The sequence below is a fragment of the Engystomops pustulosus genome, chromosome 4 (assembly GCF_040894005.1).
Source record: "Engystomops pustulosus chromosome 4, aEngPut4.maternal, whole genome shotgun sequence".
In the NCBI taxonomy this organism is placed as follows: domain Eukaryota; kingdom Metazoa; phylum Chordata; class Amphibia; order Anura; family Leptodactylidae; genus Engystomops; species Engystomops pustulosus.
In genome coordinates, this window is record NC_092414.1 from 42,935,254 (window position 1) to 42,956,541 (window position 21,288).

The 21,288-nt window shown below is 41.6% G+C and overlaps 1 long non-coding RNA gene across 1 annotated transcript; it reads left to right on the forward strand.

The window, feature by feature from the left end:
* Positions 1–3,519: 3,519 nt before the first annotated feature.
* On the forward strand, positions 3,520–5,562 carry LOC140128946 (uncharacterized). Its single transcript, XR_011855203.1, has 3 exons — positions 3,520–3,555; positions 3,640–3,793; positions 4,440–5,562. It is a non-coding gene; the product is annotated as an uncharacterized lncRNA (long non-coding RNA).
* Positions 5,563–21,288: the final 15,726 nt, after the last annotated feature.

The window sequence follows — 21,288 nt, forward strand, 5'->3', positions numbered from 1 at the left end:
TCATAGCAGTCAAATGGTAAGATCAAAAAGGTATTTTTGCTCATTTATGTACACTCTGAAACCCAACTTGACAGCAAAAAACCAAAATGCTAATTTATTAACCCCTAAGGACGCAGGGTTTTTCGGCTCATTTCTCGCTCTCCAACTTCAAAAATCCATAACTTTTTCATTTTTACGTGTACAGACCTGTGTGAGGGCTTATTTTGTGCGTAACAAATTTTACTTTCTCGTGATGTTATTTATTTTAACATGCCGTGTACTGCGAAGCTGAAAAAAAATTCCAAATGTGGAAAAATTGGAAAAAAAACGCACGTCACGTTCTTGTGGGCTCAGTTTTTACGACTTTCACTCTTCGCTCCAAATAACACACCTACTTTATTCTTTGGTTCGGTGCGATCGCGGTGATACCAAATTTATATAGGTTTTATTGTGTTTTAATACATTTTCAAAAATTAAACAAATGAGTACAAAAAAGAAAAAATTTTTTTTGCTATATTCTGACGCTAATAACTTTTTCATACTTTGGCGCACGGAGATGTGTGAGGGGTCATTTTTTGCGTAATGAGGCGACGTTTTCATTGCTACCATTTTGATCATTTTTTATTTCATTTTTTATGTTATGTAAAAAGGTGTAAAAGTCGCATTTCGGACATTTGGGCGCCATTTCCCGCCTCGGAGGTCACCGCCGCCCGTAACCGTTTTTATATTTTGATATATCGGGCATTTTGGGACGCGGCGATACCTAATATGTTTGTGATTTTTACTGTTTATTATGCTTTATATCCGTTCTAGGGAAAGGGGGGTGATTTGAACTTTTAGGCCGCGGTCACACGATGCGCCTGACGCATGCGTCCTACGTCTTTTTGACGGACGCATCCTTTTTTTTTTCTATGGTTATCATTGGCTTTTCTTTCTTTCCGTTTCGTCCTTGTGTTTCTATGCGCTTAGCGCATGTGTTTTTGCGTCCAGTTGCGTTTTTCATATTGTTGCTGGACGCATGCGTCTGGCGTGTCAGTGAACGTTGTTTAGCTCTGTGTGCGTTTGACGGATGCGCCTGACGTTCAGTACCGGTTCTGTCTGCTTTTTCATGATGTTTTTCCCGCTGTTTACATTTTTGCAAAGTTGGCATTTCATTTCTTGTGGTATTTGTGTCAGGGTGCACTTGCCAGTATGGCATCTGGTGTTCGCTCGGATCTTGATGCCTCACATGTCATTTCTCTTGTAAGTTTTTTTTACATTTTCTGTGTCTCTCATTCTTGCTTTAATTCCCTTTTGCACCTTTTATTTTATTTTATTTTTTTTTGGTGGTGGGGCTGGGGTAAATGCTGTATGCATTGTCCTTTAAAATCCTTTTATGTGACTTTGCTGTGGAGATTCCTTTTTTCTTTACTAAATTTTTAAACAAATGTGTTTTTAACATTTAAAATTTGCTTTATAACACGGCGGCCTGGCAGTGTATATACACGTGTGCATTCAGATGATGCCTTGTGTTATGTTGTGTTGTTCTTTTTTGACACAATGTGGTTCATTTACTAAGGGCACAATTTGTGTTTTCCCAACGTCTTACCAGAATTTATAAGATCTGTTCAGATTTTCCCTGTATTGCCACGGGTTTTTTTGCGCACGCGATCGGATTGTGGTGCATTTGCGCTTGCATGCGCGCAATGGAAATCGAGGGGCGTGGATGAATGAAAACCCGACGTATTTGGAAAAACAGCTGCATTTAAAAACAGAAAATCATTTTTGGAGCTTGCGCTTACCTTCACTCAGCCGGCCTTGGTGTATTGAAGAGCATTACGATGCTTTTCAGTGCAGCAGTGCCACCTGGTGGACGGCGGCGGAACTACCTTAATAAATCCCTGCCGGACCAGAATCCAGCGCAGAGAATGCCCCCCTGGATCGCAAATGGGCCGGTTAAGTAAATCTGCCACAATGTATCCTTAGCATGTGATTGATGCTCAAGTCATTGGAATGCGTTCAAAACGCAACCCACCGCACTACACAATGCATTGTCTGAATGCGCCCTCACACTCCATAACATGTTGTGCACATTGCGGGGGAGAGGAGGAGGAGGTGGTGAGTGCTGCTCAGCCCTGACCCTCTCTATAGGTATATATGTTTCAAAGTGTCATTTGCAGCATAAATATCGCACATGTCAAATCTTTTGACGGGGTACGAAGCACAACGTGTGCTGCACAGCACTGCTACCGTTGGAAGACTTGATGCCATTTGAATGTATGTTGAACATTTAATGGCCGTATATACGCCCATCTTAATTTTTATTAAATGTAGCATATGGCCATGGATACACATTCCACTCTCCGCCCGTTCATAGTGAAACGCTTGCACACAGGGTGTGCTTTGGCCCCAAATTTCGAAAAAATCTCCATTGTTAATCAAGAAATTGAACTATTGGTCACATTGTTTTCCACAGAAATGCATGTCTATTTTGAACTTGGACCGCCCCCTGTGCACTAGCGTAGCGTTATTAACGGATGGTTAGCTGAATGTGTCAACACGTCCTAAGGCAGTGTGCATGTAGCTACATACTCCATGGTGAGAGAAGGCTATATACTGTATATGCTTGTGTATATGCCTACTTTTAACATGCACAATAAATCAAAAATAGCTCATCTTTGCTTATCCAATAGTCTTTATTTAAAATATTATGATAAAAAAACATCCATTGTCCACAATGTTGATTGCGGCTTATGATCCCCATTGCGTCTCCCTGTGCTTCATTCTCTATCTTCTCTCTTCTGTAGCTGGCATAGTTGCGTCCATGCAATCTGAAGGCCGTTGCACACTATGATGCAGCGCTGTTGCCACTGATGAAGTCATCAGTGTCAACAGGGCTGCATTGTATTGTGCTACGGCACAATAGAGAGAATAATCCGCCGGGAGCCGTGGCGTGGATTGGGCTCAACAGAGAGTGAATATAAATTTTTGAGTTATGTCTTGTTTAAAAAATAGGGTGGCCAGGCTGTATACTACATGGGGGCTGCCTGTATACTGTATGTGGCTGGCTGTATACTACACCCTGGGCTTACACTTGAGACAATTGATTAACACAGTTTTTTTGGTTTAAACTACTGGTCACGGCTTATATTTTCATCCACATATATTTTTTTTAAATTTTTAATCAAATTTGATTTTTAAGTTTGAACTTTCAAAATACAAAATTTAACAAAATGCTCTAATACAATTACAACGTTTTTTAAATAGTACAAAGTTTGTAAAAAATTTAATTTTTAAAAAATGGCCATAAAAGAAACATTCAAAATATCACAATGAAAAGCAAAAAGATGTTTGACATAAATCCACATTTACAAATTTAAAATGTATAGTTTTTATTTACAACATTAAAACAATTTGCATTGAAAAAAAAAAAAAAATTGTGTGCTCATACATAGGTAAAGGAAAGACCAATGCTATGGGACTTACAACACAAACATTATGCCAGCAAAAGCAAAAGAAGTCATGCATGGATTCAAATATGCAAGGAATTAACCAGTGATTGGGAGGAGATGGAACCACGTGATCAGTGGAAAATGGGTAAGTGAAACAAATTTATGTATTATTTTTTTTTTTATTAATAAATTAAATATAATAACACAAAATAATTATCATTTAAAATAGAAGAGCAGGTTCGCACGAGGTGGCGGTCATGTAGGGATCGCTTCAGACGAGAAGTTGCAATAAATGAAAAGAGTGGCTCCTCCCCGTCTCACAAAAGGCCATATCAACATTTTGAGGAATTACTTTTTCTCTTACCAACTCGTACTCTTCGGCCGTAAGTTTATTTTTAAAATAAGATCATTTTGTATTCATGTATTGAAAAAGGTTAAGTAAATTTCTGTAAAGAAAAGAAAAAAAAAGATACAATGCAAAGCTTGATGGTCTTTCAAGTATTGCAATACTGTGAATGGCTCAGTGCTTGGACGAGTATTTCCCCAGCTTGAGATTTATCAGTTTATTATGTAAACACAGAGAAGCAAAGATATGAATACAATTAAATTATTGAACACAGGATCATTGAATTGAAGAACACAGTGAAAAAACACAGAATACAACACATTGCCAATGTTACAAACATCTGATAATTTTATGGTATACACACATGCATAACTTTGCATGACTTTGGATAAGTTAGCAGATGTAGGTAACATCTGCAATGTGTTCTTCATTACGGTTCTTTCAATGTGTTTATTCAATTCTAAAAGCTCGTGTATCCATTTGACTTCAATGTTGTTTGTTATTCAATACAAGCACTCTAGCATTTTTTGGATTGATCATCTCAAGTATAAATTTAATTATAATATTAATTTAATTTGTTTCATTTTTGAATGTACAATGAAATTACTGCATCTTATTATGAACTTTTACCATACAATTATACTAAATTTACTTTCTATTAAAAAAAAAAAAAAAAATCTTAGGACTCAAGGAAACATTCCAAAAAAAACAAGAGGACAAGCACACGAACATCTCGATACTGATGACCAAACAATGGAGCAGAGCCACACATCTTTGGTTGAAGATGCACATGGTACAGATTCTCAAACAAACGTGGAAATTGACGACTCTCCACCAGAACCACCACCCATCAACACCAGGCAAACTTGAAGAAGGGCAGCACGTGTGCAGTCAGATCCAATAAGTGCTATTGAACATGAGGCGGTAAACATGATTCGTCGTGCAGGGTCACAAGACATGTATGATGGGTTGGGTGTTGTAGTAGCGGGCCAATGCAGACGCTTCCCTGCTGGGAAACGCAATTTATTTATTGCTTATGTCATGACTGTGGTGGAACTGTTTGACAATTGTGATATTTTGCCTAGTATTGATGTTTTGGTCAACAATTTAAAAGACTTATTGTGTCCAAAAACAACAACCACACAACCATTTGAAACTAGTCCAACTACTAGTCTTGTAGCATCACCTCCAAAAAAACAAACATGTACCCAAATAGAAACTCCACAAACTCATGCATTGCCAAGCACATCATATTCCGAGGATCCAAATAGTCCCTATCTTCGAATGCTGCTTTCTGATTCTAGCCCATGGAGACAGCAAAGGCTACATGAAGAGTTGCAGACAGTAACTGCATTGCCAGCCTCAACATTTTCCTTTTCACCAACACATAGTCCAAATCAACCCCATGACCTTACACGACGCAATTAGCAGTCTTTATTGTTACAGTTTCCGTTTAACTGTTATCCAAGTTTACAGTTTCTATAGTCAAGCCATTACAATACAGGCAGATGTTGCTCAACCAGTCCGTTTATAATGCAACCCAAGTGAAAATGTGGTTAGCCTCTGCCCATGCACATATGCATTTATATAGAGACACATGCAATGTGTCTATTTGTCACATGCATATCCCTGTAAGCACATATGCCATTTGTCACAGTGCGGACACCCTGGGCTTGTGTTGCATTAAAAACTGGCTCCAAGCAGAACATGTGTCAGCGGCTTTATCGGTCCAGTCATAATGAAATGCTGGTGCACAGGGGGCGGACCTTTGTCAATACTTACAAGCCTTTCCATGCAAATGCATGTGATCAATATGTCATTTGCAGAAGTGTACCTCAAAATGAATTTTTACAAAGGGAAAGGACCGTCCCCTATGCGCTACTGTTGCATTATGAAAGGACAGATACCGGAACGTGTGAACACGGCCTTACTTGCTGGGTTTAAGCATAATCCAATTTTATGCAATGATGTTTAACCTTTTTTGTTTTTTGTCAAATTTACTTTAAATTTTCAAAGAGATCCAATGGATCATATTGTGTTTGAAATCTTAAACACCTTTTTTTTTTATATTTCAAAATTTGGTTTTACAAATATATCCTTTTGGATTAAAAAAAAAAAAAAAAAGTTAGAGGTTAATGTTTCAGTGCATTATAAAATAAAAAAAAATAATAATAGAGTTGTTTTTAGAATCATTGAACATTGTTAAACCACATAAGCCAAAAATAAAGAAAAATTAGATTTTATTACAACCATCAATATAATGAAATGCAGATACAGTAAATGAAAAATATAAAAAAAAATTAAATGGCATCATACTGCCAAGCAACTGCCCCGTGCTCACTATTAAAATATTTGAGAAATTCATCTCTTGTGCGCCATCCTGATAAAGCACGGCAATTGCAATGGTCTATTGTGTTTGCAATGTTGACATCATTGCCCACGTCAAGCAGTGCATGTGGAGACATACCAATTCGACTGAAATTATGCAGAACACAGCATGCCTTCACAACTGTGTCAACATTTTCGACACTTAGGCATATAGCAGTTTTAAGTAACCGCCATTGCCCACTTAATATGCCAAAAGCGCACTCCACAGTCTTGCGGGCTCGTGATAAACGGGCATTATAAATCCGTTTCATATTTGTCAAACCCCGCTTACAGTATGGTCTCAATAAGTGATTGCGGAGACCAAATGCCTCGTCGGCCACAAAGACATGGGGGAGAATTGTGGAGCTCCCAGTAAGTGCTTTGGCCGGAGGAATATTAATATGGTTTTGAAGAAGCTGTCTTGCCATTGCACTGGTTTCGAGTATTCTCAAATCATTTGTGCTGCCATACGAACCAGTTTCTATGGCAATAAAATTACTGTCACTGTCCGCAATGGCAAGTAAGACAATTGAAAAATATTTTTTATAATTGAAAAAAAGAGTCCCTGAATGAGGTGGTTGTATCACTCTGATATGCTTCCCATCAATTGCTCCAAGACAATTTGGGAAATCCGTCTTTTCCTCAAAACCTTTCGAGATGGCTTGAAAATAGTTTTGGGTGGGAAAAGGCATGCAGCGAGGCTGCAAAGCAGCCCATATCACCGCGCAAGTATGTGGAATGATCTTGCACAATGTACTTTTCCCAATGAGAAACTGATGCTGCATGGAGTGATAGCTCTCCCCTGTGGCCAGGAACCTTTATTGAAAGAAAGAAACAAAGATATCACTTTGGTGTAATAATTTCTTTTTTACAGTTTAAATAATTTAAAAAAACAAACCTTAACGTTACAAGTAGACGTTGTTCAGGAGATATTGCTTGCCTCATCACAGTTGATTGGAATGTTATTTGCTGCTTAATAAGGCCAATCAAAAAGTCATATTGCTCTATACTTAAACGGCAATATTCCTGAAATTTATTAGGATACCTATGAGACAAAGAAGAGATAACTTTTTTTATAAATATTTAACTATAAAGTACTTAATAAAATGCACACATACATAAAACCTATACAATTAGTAAAATAAACCAGATTTTTAAAGAAATTTTTGGAAAAAAAAAAAAACGGGGGGACAAACAAATAACACACACAAACATGTTGTTTACAATTAATTAACAAAAAGGATACTTTCCCAACAACAGCCGCAATTAAAAACATGGATCAACAATGTGTGCACGGGTACTCTTCTGTATTGCCCGTGTCCACTCCTCTGTCTTTGGTGTTCTGTAACAGGCGGCATAGTTATCTGCCAGCTGTTGCAAAATATGACTTATTAATCAGCGGCATCATAGTATGTGCCTGCCTGCATCTATGCAACTGAATACAGAAGTCCAAAAAAATAGGAGGAGCCGTGTGGAAGAAAGAAGATCAGCCACGTCAACCTCATGGAGCCACGCAGAGCATCGGGGCTGCCAAAGGGGTCAGTATATAATGTAACATCATTAAAAAAAGGATTGACCTGCCTGTATACTTCTGTTGCCTTGTTGGCTATATTCTGAAGTGGTGCTGTGACCAATGCATTTCCCACCCACACCTTAGACTTGAGTCAATATGGTTGTCCATTTTGTTGACAAATACGGAACATAGCTTAGACGCTGGTCCACAGATATACGGGAATTTACTAAACCAGGATAATGTAAGAAACATTTTAAAGATATATATATATATACCTGCGTAATTCAACAAACAATTGAACAAACTGTCCGTGGCTATCCCGTCCTTGCAACAAAGGATGAACCCATAATCGTCGTCTCAAATGCCGCTGACTTTGTTCCTTTAAAAGAAGATTAAAACATAACTTCAAAAGCAGTTCAAGAAAAAATAATAAACAAACTGTAAAAGTGAAAGAAAAATACCAATTTGCGAAGACTGCGACGACGCGCTGCAAGTCCAACAATAACAGCACCACATCCCATGATAATATCTCTGCTCGGCCCAGTATATTGCTCCATCATTAGACACCACCATCAAACACCAACACCACAAAAAAACGGACCTGCGTTTGCACTTATATATTGCTACACAGGTGTCCATGGTTTGCAATTGGTGGTTGGCAATGCAAACGCAAGAAAGACGCATGCGTCACAGTAATGCATGCGCTCTTGAAGCATGCGTCAAACGCACGCGCCAAACGTGCGCCTTGCAACGCATGCGTCAGGCACATCGTGTGACCGCGGCCTTAATATTTTATTAATTTTTTTTTTTTTAAACTTTTTTTAAACTTTTTTTTTTTTCACTATTTTTTAGACCATCTAGGGTACATTAACCCTAGATGGTCAGATCGCTCCTATCATATACTGCAATACAACAGTATTGCAATATATGGCATTTTTGCAGGTCATACATTACAATGAGCCACTGGCTCATTGTAACGAACCTGCATAAGCCATGTAGCCTCGTGTCAAAAGAAGACCCGAGGCTACCAAGGTAACCGATCGCCGCCCCCCGATGACGTTCGGGGGCGCGGCGGTCGGAAAAAAGATGGCGGCGCCCGTGAGCCGCCGTCTTTTAAATGAGAGGGTTAATAGCTGCGGTCGGTGCTTGCAAAATGCAAAAACCCCCACCTCTGTATGAAGAGGACTCAGCCCGTGAGCCCTCTTCATACATCCCTTATACCTCTGCGCCGTAGAGCTACGGCGCAGAGCGTTAAGGGGTTAAAGAAAGAAAAATTTAAATTTCACATGGACATAAGTATTCACATGCTGTCCATTTCCTTTTAATTTTCCTAGAGATGGTTCTACTCCTTCATTGGAGTCCAGGTGTGCTTAATTAAATTGATTGGACTTGAATAGGAAAGACACACACCTGTCTTTATAAGACTTCACAGTGCATGTCAGAGCAGACAAGAATCATGAGGTTTAACCCCTTAGCACTCTGCACCGTAGCTGTACTGCGCTAAGTCCTGTGAATAGCGCTCAGCGCAGTACAGCTACTGTCAGAGACGATGCCGGTTCAGCTCTGCACATGAGCCGAGCCAGCATCGGAGGTCGCGGGATGTCAGCGGTAATCTACCGTTGATATCCCCGGCTAACACCGGAGTGGGCTCCGATCGCGGCTGTTTAACCCGTTAAATGCCGCGGTCAACGCGACAGCGGCTTTTAACATGTCTACCGGGGGTCTTCCCCCAAGAGCGGCGCCCCCCGCCGTTTTCGGGGGTGCCGATCATTGCTATGGCATCTCTGGGGTCCGATCAGGACCCCAGAGATGCCTGAAGGCAGTGCCTTTAAGATGGTGTCTGTAACGCTTATGCATGTTCATAGTCTGACACTGCTAATACTCTGTAATACATAAGTATTGCAGGGTATTATCATGAACAAGCAATTAGATGATTGCTTGTTCATGTCCCATGGTAGAACAAAAAAAAAATTTTTTTTCAATAAAAAATAAGTTTATAAATCACTAATGCCCATAAACCCCAAAACATATAAAGAGACATATAACGCTCAAAAAAGTCGATATCATAACACAAACCCCACATATATAGGATCACCGCGTCCGTAACAATCCGCAGAATAAAATTAAATAACTATTGAACCCATACGATGAACGCTGTAAAATAAAACTTTAAAGACCCGCCAAAAATTATGATTTTTACCTATTGAATCCCACTAAAAATGCAATAAAAAATTATCAACAATACATATGTACTCCAGAATGACACTGTTACAAAGTAAAACATGTCTTGCAAAAAACAAGCCATGAACCAGCTCTGTAGCCAAAAAAGTAAAAATGTTATGCCACTTGGAAGACGACGATGCGTTTTTAAAAACTGATGCGTTTTTTAACGCATGCGTTTTTAACGATCTGAAAACGCACTTAGTAAAAACGGCCCAAAAACGCCATGTGTGTCTTCACCCTAAGGGTGCGGTCACACGTTGCGTTTAACGCATGCGTTTAAAAACGCATTGGAATAGCTGAAGAGTGATTTGCCTAATTAAACACCTCTTAACACTTGTGTTTACAAAACGCATGCGTTAACCACGATGTTAACGCATGTGTTAACAATGTGTTAACAACCGCATGTGTTAACCGCGATGTTAACGCATGCGTTAACAATGCGTTAACGGTTGCGTTTTGTAAACACAGGTGTTAGCAGCTGTTTAATTAGACAAATCACTCTCCAGCTATTGCAATGCGTTTTTAAACGCATGCGTTAAACGCGACGTGTGACCGCACCCTAAGTGTCCGGGCGCGTTCACACGTTGCGCTTTCGTCGCGTTCATAATGCGACGCAAGCGCACAGGGGGCGGAGTTTGGGGCGATCGCATATGCGTTTCCAGAGAAACGCATGCGATCGGGTTATCAATCGCATGCGTTTCCCGGGAAACGCATATGCGATCGCCCCAAACTCCGCCCCCTGTGCGCTTGCGTCGCGTTATGAACGCGACGAAAGCGCAACGTGTGAACGCGCCCTCCAGTGTTGCTTTGACTCCTTGCTGGTCAAACTGCTATCTTGCTGTGTTTCTAGCTCTCTTGTATTTCTGATTTTTGACTTCTGGTTTCTGAATTCTTGCCTGTTTATTGACCAGTCTATTTGGTTTGTGAAATTGATATTCCTGCTGTTGCCGACTCGGATTGTTTACCTCACCTTATTGTGTTTGCTTGTCTGTATTGTTACGTGTTCACACTTTACCCTGGGAAGGAACATCGCCCAGTTATTGGCCCTCTGTTTAGGGAGGACCCAATAAGTAGGTAGGGACAGATTGGGGGTCTCAGTGTCAGGGCTCACTGTCCTTGTTTGTGTCCTGCCATTACATGTTGACCAGCCCAATATTATATCACGGGGCCAGTATTATGGAGGCTATTAGCAACCAGATACATGGCTTAGTTCAGATGATACAGAACCTTGCTGAGCGGGTTCAGTTGCAGGAACAGCGCCCCCCTGCTACCTCAGGTTTGTCAGTGTGTGAAGCTAAAGTCAAGCTGTCTGATCTCTTTAGTGGTGATAGGAAGCTTTATTTCTCCTTCAGGGAGAGTTGTAATTTGTATTTTCGTCTTAGGCCCCAGTCTTCAGGAAATGAAGTTCAAAAGGTGGGCATTATCATTTCACTTCTGCGAGGTAGTCCCCAACAGTGGGCATTTTCGTTAGCCTCTGATACACCTTAATTGACCTCTGTGGATCTTTTCTTTTCAGCCTTAGGATCTCTATATGAGGAACCAGACAAATCCAGTTATGTGAGGAACAGTTGACTGAGGGTAAACGTGCAGTTGAGGACTATTGTTCCGAATTCAGAAGGTGGGCCATCCCAACGGGTTGGGGTGATCGTGCCCTTAGGTACCAATTCAGATTGGGCCTGTCTGATGCCCTTAAAGATCTACTGGTGGGACATCCCGAATCTAACTCTAGAACAGGCAATGTCTCTGACAGTCAGAGTAGACAGGCGCTTTAGGGAACGTGAGCGTGTGTCTGCTTTCCGTGTTCCTACTTCTCTGCCTTCTTTCTCTTTCAATCCTTCTAAAGAATCACGGGGGAATGCAGAAGAACCCATGCAAGTGGGCACCATTTCTCCCCGTGACCGCAAGGAACAGCGTAAAAAGAATTCGCTCTGTTTCTACTCTTGGAACTCTGGTCACCAGCGCTAGACCCCCAATCTGTCCCTACCTACTTATTGGGACCCCCCTCAAAGGAGGCCAATAACTGGACGACGTTCCCTCCCTGGGTAAGGTGTGAACACGTAACAATACAGACAAACAAACACAATAAGGTGAGGTAAACAATCCGAGTCGGCAACAGCGGGAATATCAATAACCAAATCAAAATCCAAATAGACTAGTCAATAAACAGGCAAGAATTCAGAAACCAGAAGTAAGAAATCAGAAATACAAGAGAGCTAGAAACACAGCAAGATAGCAGTTTGACCAGCAAGGAGTCACAGCAACACTGGACACTTGTAGGGAACTCAGCCCTGCCATAGGTGGAAGGAGCAACAATTACAGATCACAGTGTTAACTCTTGCAAGACAGACTCAGTGAGGGAAGTGGCAGACATCAGGTCAGACAGCAGAGGACCTAGTTCACACTGCAGAATGATGATAAACTCAGTGTCTCCTAATCCTACCAGCACGGTTAGAACAGACAGCAGGCGCAGACGTGACAGTCTCATTTTGTTACCTATAACCCTCTGAGTCAATGAGAGATCTGTTTCCGGCAGCCCCTGTGGATTCAGGGGCTGCAGCAAATTTTGTTAATTTAAATTTTGTTATGGCCCTCGGTGTTGATAAAACTGGATGCTCCTTTCCAGGTTACTGGTGCTGATTCCTCTCCGTTAAAGGAAGGTAAGATTGACTCTAAAACTCCCCAAATTTCCTTGCAGGTTGGCTCCATTCACACTGAGTTGTTGCAATTTTTTGTGTTTAAAAATGTATCTGCTGATATCATCTTGGGTCTTTCATGGTTAGCTCTACACAACCCAGTCTTTGACTGGACCTCTGGTGAATTGACTAAGTGGGGTCATAAGTGTTCTCTGCTTGTTACTGAAATTCAGTCTGAAGATGTCATTCTGCCAGAGTACATTTCAGACTTTTCTGATGCTTTTGATATAGGTTCTGCTGAGTCCTTACCCCCGCATAGGCCTTATGACTGTGGAATTGATATCCTGCCCAGAGTCAAGTACCCCAAAGGGTGAAGACACACATGGCGTTTTTGGGCCGTTTTTGGGCCGTTTTTACTAAGTGCGTTTTCAGATCGTTAAAAACGCATGCGTTAAAAAACGCATCCGTTTTTTTAAAACGCATGCGTTTTTTGAAACGCATGCGTTTTTGTCAGTTTTTCCGAAATTGCGCAATGAAAAACGGACAAAAACACATGCATTTTCAAAAAACGGATGCGTTTTAAAAAAATGGATGCGTTTTTTAACGCATGCGTTTTTAACGATCTGAAAACGCACTTAGTAAAAACGGCCCAAAAACGGCCCAAAAACGCCATGTGTGTCTTCACCCAAAGGGAGGATATTCAATTTATCTTCCCCAGAGCGTGAGGCCATACGGGAGTACATCCGGGACAGTTTACAAAAGGGACATATCCGCCCGTCCAACTCTCCTATGGGGGCAGGATTCTTTTTTGTCTGACCTTGCATTGACTATCGTGAACTTAACCCGTTCACGACCCGTGACGTAATAGCACGTCACGGGTCGGCCGCGGGTGCATGGAGAGGGCTCACGCGCTGAGCCCTCTCCTTAGCCGGTAAGTCTTTGCTGCATATTGCAGCAAAGGCTTACCGGTAACACCCGCGATCGGTGCCAGCGGTGTTTTCCCGCTGATCGCAGCTTTGCCGGCGGCTTCAAAAAGATTGCGGCGCACGGGCGCCGCCATTTTTTCGTGGATTGCCGCTCCCCGTGACGTCATCGGGGAGCGGCGATCCATCGCCATGGTAACCTCAGGTCTTCGTGACCGTAACCTTCGGGTTAACCCATGCATTACAATGTGCTATGAGTAGTAAAATACACTGTAGTATGGCAGTATATGATAGGATCGTGCAGACACCCTAGGGTTAAAGTACCCTAGGGAGTCTGAAAAATACTAAAAATAAAAAAAAGTTTAAAAAAAAAATTATAATAAAAAACCCTCAAATCACCCCCCTTTCCCTAGAACTGATATAAATATAAATAAACAGTAAAAATCATAAACACATTAGGTATCGCCGCGTCCAAAAATGCCCTATCTATCAAAATATGATAACGGTTTTTCACTGCGTTTAATCCCATAACGGAAAATCTCGCCCAAAGTCGAAAATGGCACTTTTTTTGTCATTTAAAAAAATTAAAAAATTCTATAAAAAGTGATCACAAGGCCGCACAGTCCTAAAATTGATAACATTGTAAACGTCATCAAAATCCGCAAAAAACGACACCACCCACAGCTCTGTACACCAAAGTATAAAAAAGTTATTAGCGCCAGAAGATGGCAAAATCGCAAAAAAAATTTTTGTACAGGAGGTTTTAATTTTTCAAATGTATGAAAACATTATAAAACCTATATAAATTTGGTATCCCCGTAATCGCACAGACCCAAAGAATAAAGTAGACATGTCATTTGGGGTGCACAGTGAAATCCGTAAGATCCAAGCCCACAAGAAGACGGCACAAATGTGTTTTTTTACCAATTTCACTGCATTTGGAATTTTTTTCCCGCTTCCTAGTACACGGCATGGAATATTCAATACCATCTCTATGAAGTGCAATTTGTTACGCAGAAAATAAGCTGTCACACAGCTCTGTACATGGAAAAATAAAAAAGTTATGGATTTTTGATCATGGGGAGTAAAAAATGAAAATGAAAAAACAAAAAAGGGCCAGGCCCTGAAAGGGTTAATAACATTACTGTAAAGAATCAATACCCATTGATCCCTGACTTATTCAATCAGATAGTGGGTGCCCATTGGTTTTCTGATTCGTATCAGGGAAGGAGATGAATGGAAGACGGCGTTTAATACCCCAGAGGGACATTTTGAGTACCTAGTTATGCCTTTTGGGTTGTGTAATGCACCTGCTATCTTTCAACAATTTGTAAATGATATCTTTTGTGATCTTCTGGGTCAATATGTTGTGGTTTATTTAGATGATATTTTGATCTTCTCTCCAGACTGGGCCACTCATGTACAACATGTCAGAAATGTATTGTCTAGACTTCGCCAGAATCAGTTGTTCGCTAAACTGTCTAAGTGTTTGTTTGGAGTCCAAAAAATATCCTTTCTGAGTTATATTATTACTCCTGAGTTTTTTTGTATGGATCCTGCCAAAGTCACGGCTATTGAAAATTGGGAACAACCCACAAGCTTGAAATCCCTACAACGATTTTTGGGTTTTGCTAATTTACTAAAAAATTTTCTGTTTTGGCCAAGCAGTTGACAGTTCTCACTAGGAAAGGTGCTGATGTAACCCATTAGACTCCAGATGCTGAGTTTGCATTCATGCAATTAAAAAAAAGTTTCATGAATGCTCCTGTTTTGATCCTGCCTGATTTGGATCGACCTTTTATTGTAGAGGTTGACGCATCTGAGTTTGGGGTTGGGGCCGTTTTGTCTCAGGGTCCTGAATCCCTTACTAACCTTCATCCTGTAGCATTTTTCTCAAGGAAGTTCTCCCCTACTGAGCGCAACTACGATGTTGGTAATCGTGAACTCCTGGCCATAAAGTGGGCATTTGAGGAGTGGAGGCACTTCCTTGAGGGGGCTAGACATCAAATTACAGTTATAACAGACCACAAAAATTTGCTGTATTTAGATAAAAAGCTAAAAGGCTTAATCCTTGCGTCCCCGACAGCTAGGGCGTGCGCGCAGCAGCTTCTGCAAATTTAAAGGGCCAGCGCGCCACTAATTGGCGCTGGTCTTTCCCCCTTAAACTATTTAACCCTTCCTCTTCCTGTTACCCTTGCCGGATCTTTGTGCCTTGCGCCTTTGAGAAAGCTGTTTCTGATGCCTAGTGCTTGAGATTTCCTGTTGTGACCCCGGTTTCGTTTCTGACTACGCTCCTTTGCCGCCAGTCCTGACCTGTTGCTATTACTCTGACTATGATCCTGTGCTGCCCATCCTGACCTCCTGCCTGTCCCCGACTAAGAGATTGCCTGCCGATTCTGTACCTTGACTGCCATTGCGTACAAGTCACACCTGTGGAACGATCTGGTGGTACCACGCCGCAGCAAGTCCAACCCGCTTTGCGGCGGGCTCTGATGAAAACCGCGTGCCACTTAGACTCCGGTCCCAAGTAGTGGCTTGTGCCATCGTCCGCAGTGGTTCAGAGGATCCACAACCTCTAAGCCTGACAGTGTGATAGGTTCTCTAAAATGTGTCACTTGATTCCTTTGAAGAAGCTTCCCAGTGCCAAGATATTGGCCTCCCTGTTTATCAATTATATACTTCGGCTTCATGAGATTCCAGAGAATATTGTGTCTGATCGAGGTGTTCAGTTTGAATCCAAATTTTGGAGGGAGTTCTGTGATCATCTGGATGTCTCTCTGTCCTTCACTTCCGTCTTTCATCCGGAGACCAATGGCCAAACTGAGAGATTAAATCAGACTCTGGAGCAATTTCTAAGGTGTTATGTCTCTGACTCTCAGGAGAAATGAAAACAATTCCTTCCCCTCGCAGAGCTTGCCCTAAACAATAGGGTAAATTCCTCCACCAAAGTTTCGCTGTTTTATTGTAATTAAGGGTTTAAGAGAGATTGAATCTGTTAATCCGTCCGCTGAAAGTATCTTCCAAAGGCTAAGCTTAGTCTGGGCTCGGGCTCTTTCGAACCTGGTTAAAGCCCAAGATTTCCAATAACGTCAGGCTAACAAAAAATGGTCACCTGGTCCTGAGTATGTCTTGGGGGAACGTGTGTGGTTGTCAAACAAAAGCCTACATCTTAGAGTGCCATCATGGAAATTTGCTCCCCGCTATGTGGGTCCACATACTATTACCGAAGTGATAAATCCAGTGGCATTCAGACTTCAGTTACCCCGTACCCTCCGTATCCATAATGTCTTTCATAAATCTCTACTGAAGAAGTACGTCCTCCCTGTCATGCCCAGGTCTGAGCCACCGGCTCCCATTGTCATTCAGGAAGAACTGGAGTTTGCGAGAGTCAAGAATTTTCTCAACTTCAGAGTTCAGAACTCTGTCCAGTAACTTGTACATTGGAAGGGGTTCGGCCCTGAGGATCGTACGTGGGTCGCTAGCAGAGATCTGCATGCCCTGCGCCTCCTCAGGCAATATCATCAGCGAAACCACTCCAAACCTGGTGGTCCTAATGAGGGTCCAGTGGCCCCTCGTAAAAGGGGGGGTAATGTCACGTCTTCGCCTGCTGTCTGCTCTAACCGTGCTGGTAGGATTAGGAGACACTGAGTTTATCATCATTCTGCAGTGTGAACTAGGTCTTATGCTGTCTGACCTGATGTCTGCCACTCCCCTCACTGAGTCTGTCTTGCATGTCTTGCAAGAGTTAACACTGTGGATCTGTAATTGTTGCTCCTTCCACTTGTGGCAGGGCTGAGTTCCCTATAAGTGTCCAGTGTTGCTTTGACTCCTTGCTGGTCAAACTGCTATCTTGCTGTGTTTCTAGCTCTCTTGCATTTCTGATTTCTGACTTCTGGTTTCTGAATACTTGCCTGTTTATTGACTAGTCTATTTGGGTTGGTTATTGATATTCCTGCTGTTGCCGACTCGGATTGTTTACCTCGCCTTATTGTGTTTGTTTGTCTGTATTGTTACGTGTTCACACCTTACCCAGGGAGGGAACGTCGCCCAGTTATTGGCCTCCGTTTAGGGGGGACCCAGTAAGTAGGTAGGGACAGAATTGGGGGTCTCAGTGTCAGGGCGCATTGTCCTTGTTTGTGTCCTGCCAATACATCGTGACCTCAAAAAACGTTGCTAAATTTTCAACAATAGAGGATACCAACCCCAAAATGGTAAAACTGGAAAAAGCCTCTCATCCCACAAAAAAAATGCCGTCACATGGCCCCAATAACGAAAAAGCAAAAATTTCAAACCCTATAAAAGGGGCCAATGAGGAATCTAAAATCCTGGCAGCTGCCGGTCCCTCCTACCCATCTGCGCCTCGCTGTGCGCCCATAAAACAAGTAATGGCCACATGCGGGGGGTCTCTGCACTCGGGGGGAATTTCATAAAAAATTGGATGGTGGCTTTTCTCTTTATATCTTTTGGAAATGTGTAAATTTTAGGCCTAAATGAACATATAACCGACAAAATTTGACCATTCATAGTATCATAGTATATAAGGCTGGAAAAAGACACAAGTCCATCAAGTCCAACCTTTAAGAATTAAATAAATGTTTTTTCCCCATAACCCGTGATATTTTTTCTCTCCACAAAGGCATCCAGGCCTCTCTTGAACATGTACATAGAGTCCGCCATAACAACCTCCTGCGGCAGAGAGTTCCATAGTCTCACTGCTCTTACAGTAAAGAACCTCTGTCTATGTTGTTGGTAAAATCGCCTCTCCTCTAGGCATAGAGGATGCCCCCTTGTCCTGGTCACAGGCCTAGGTATAAAAAGATCTTTGGAGAGATGCTTGTACTGTCCATTCAGGTATTTGTACATTGTAATGAGGTCTCCCCTCAGTCGTCTTTTTTCTAAACTGAATAATCCCAAATTTTGTAATCTTTCATTGTATTGTAGACCCCCCATTCCCCCTTATAATCCTGGTTGCTCTCCTCTGCACCCGTTCCAGCTCTACTATGTCCTTTTTATACACTGGTGCCCAAACTGTACACAATATTCCATGTGTGGTCTGACCAGGGATTTGTATAAGGGCAAAACTATGTCTTTATCATGAGAATCTATTCCTCTCTTGACACATGCCATAATTTTATTTGCTTTAGCAGCAGCCGCCTGGCTCTGGTCACCAAAATTAAGATTAGTCTGACAGGACCAAGACTCACGGGTCTGTAGTTTCCAGGATCGCTTTTTGATCCTTTTTTGTATATTGGTACCACATTTGCTATGCGCCAGTCCTGTGGAACATAACCAGTCCTCAGTGAATCAAATATTAAAAATAACGGTCTGTATCACTGTACATAGTTCATGCAGAACCCGGGGGTGTATGCCATCTGGCCCCGGTGATTTATTTATCTCGGTGCTTGCAAGGCGGCGCTGTACCTCTTCTTGGGTTAAACTGTTGACATTCCAAAAAGAATTTACATTATTCCTCATTGTGTCTTCCACCAGGGGATTTTCCTGGGTAAAGACAGTTGAGAAGGTGACATTCAGTAGATTGGCCCTTTCCTCATCTCCTTCCACCATGACCCCCATGTTATTTCTAAGGGAACCCACACTCTCTGTTTTTAGTTTATCATTTATATACTTGAAAAATATTTTGGGATTATTTTTGCTCTCCCTGGCAATATTTCTCGGTCTCTATTTTTGCGGCCTTTATCTGCTTTTTACAGGATTTATTTTTCTCTCTATAATTCTGTTATGCTTATGCCTCATCACTACCTTTATGTTTTAGCACCTTAAACGCCTTATCTTTCTCTCTTATTGCTTTCCTTACAAGACTAGTTTGCCACATTGGCTTTTTCTCGTTCCTCTTATGCTTTTTCCCATAAGGTATGTGTTTCCCACAGGACTTTTTCAGAATATATGAGAAAAAGTCCCATTTTTGGGGGGGGCTTTTGTCTTTGAGAACATTATCCCAGTCTATGCCTTTAAGGTCTTCCCTTAGTTGCTGAAAATTTGCCCTCCTGAAGTTTAGAGTGTTGGTTGCCCCTTCCCTAACGCTCTTAGTAAAGCGTAATACAAAATCAATGATATTATGATCACTATTACACAGGTTCCCCCCAACCTGTAGTTTTGATACCCTATCAGGTCTGTTGGTAAGGATAAGGTCCAGCAGTGCCCCCCTCTTGTTGGCTCCAGGACTAGTGGCGACAGATCTTTTGTTGCTGACAAGAACCTGCTGCCTTTGAAGGACCTGCAGATTTCTGCCCCCCAGTCAATATCTGGGTAATTGAAGTCCCCCATGATAAGTACTTCACCATGCTTTGAAGCCGCATCCATTTCACTTATCAGCATTTCCTCTGCTGCCTCCATTATATTTGGAGCCTTATAACAAACCCCTAGTAATATTTTATTATTCTTTTTACCTCCCCTTATATCCACCCGTAGGGACTCCACATTTGCATTACTGATGTCATCTCGCAAGACAGGCTTGAGGCAAGAATTCACATATAAACAAACCCCTCCCCCTTTTTTATTTATACGAGCCTTTCTAAAAAGACTATAATCATCTATAGTAACAGCCCAGTCATAGCTACTGTCCAGCCATGTCTCGCTGATACCCACTATATCATATTTCCGCTCCAACATCAAGAGTTCCAGTTCCTCCATTTTGTTTGTGAGTCTTCTGGCATTTGTGTACATGTACTTTATATGGTTTTCTCTATCCCTATTCATTTTGTACTTATCCCCCTGATAATCGAATCTCCCACTACCAGCACCTGTCTGGCCTTTGCTGTGCTCCCATTACCCTTCTTACTGGAGCAGACAGTCCCCTGGTTGCTAGAGGCCATGTCTTGCTGCAGCACTGCTACCCCAGATCTGATATCCCCCTCATCCGCCAGCCTGGCAAACTTATTGGGGTGCACCAGATCAGGACTAGACTCCCTACAACTCTTCCCTCTACCCTGCCTTCTACATGTTACCCAACTAGCTGCCCCCTCACTCTGCACCTCCATACTTCCCTCCCCACACCCATCTTCCCCAGGAAGCAGCTCCAGGAGCAGCAAACTTCGCTCCATATTGTCAATTGCCCGCAGCCTTGAAACTTGCTCATTTAAATCCAGAATCTGGGCTTCCAGATGAGCAATTTTCACACATCCCACACATCAGTATTCCCCCTCGAACAGCTGTTCAAGGAAAGCATACATGGCACAGGATGTACACTGCGTAGCAATGCCACTTATGGAGTCCATTGTTCTAATGGGGATTACATGAGAAATACGGAAGAAAAGAAGAATTCACAGTAAAAATAACACAAAATACAGCAGTTACCTGCTAAAGTCCCTCAAACTTAAGTCCCTTAAAGCTAAGTCCCACTTTGGACACTGCTCACACTTCGGATCAATGCACACTCGCCACCAAGCTCGTACACTCACTTCTCTGATGCTTTTTAAAAGGTTATGTGCCACATTCTAAATTTCACCTCCATTTTGATTCAATTAATATGAAGATCTGAAGGGGTTAACAATCTTTCTAAAAGCTGTTTCTGATAGTTTGAGGGCTGCAGATTTGAAAATGGGTTGATTATATAGGGGGTTTTAATGCTAAATATGCAAAATTTCATTTAAAACAGTATTTATCCCCAAAATAGTAAATTCTGAAAATACAGAAAATCGATAATATATTTGTAAGCCGCGTGACGTCAAAATAAATTATCCAGACATTTCAAAAATTATGAAAATGTAAAGTAGACATATGGGAAATGTTATTCAGCAAGTTATTTAGGTGGTAAATCTATCTGCCTGAAAACGGCATGATTTCGAATTTCGAAAATGGCAAATTTTTCTAAAAATTCATCATTTTTTTTTCTTTTTATTGTAAATAAACGCAA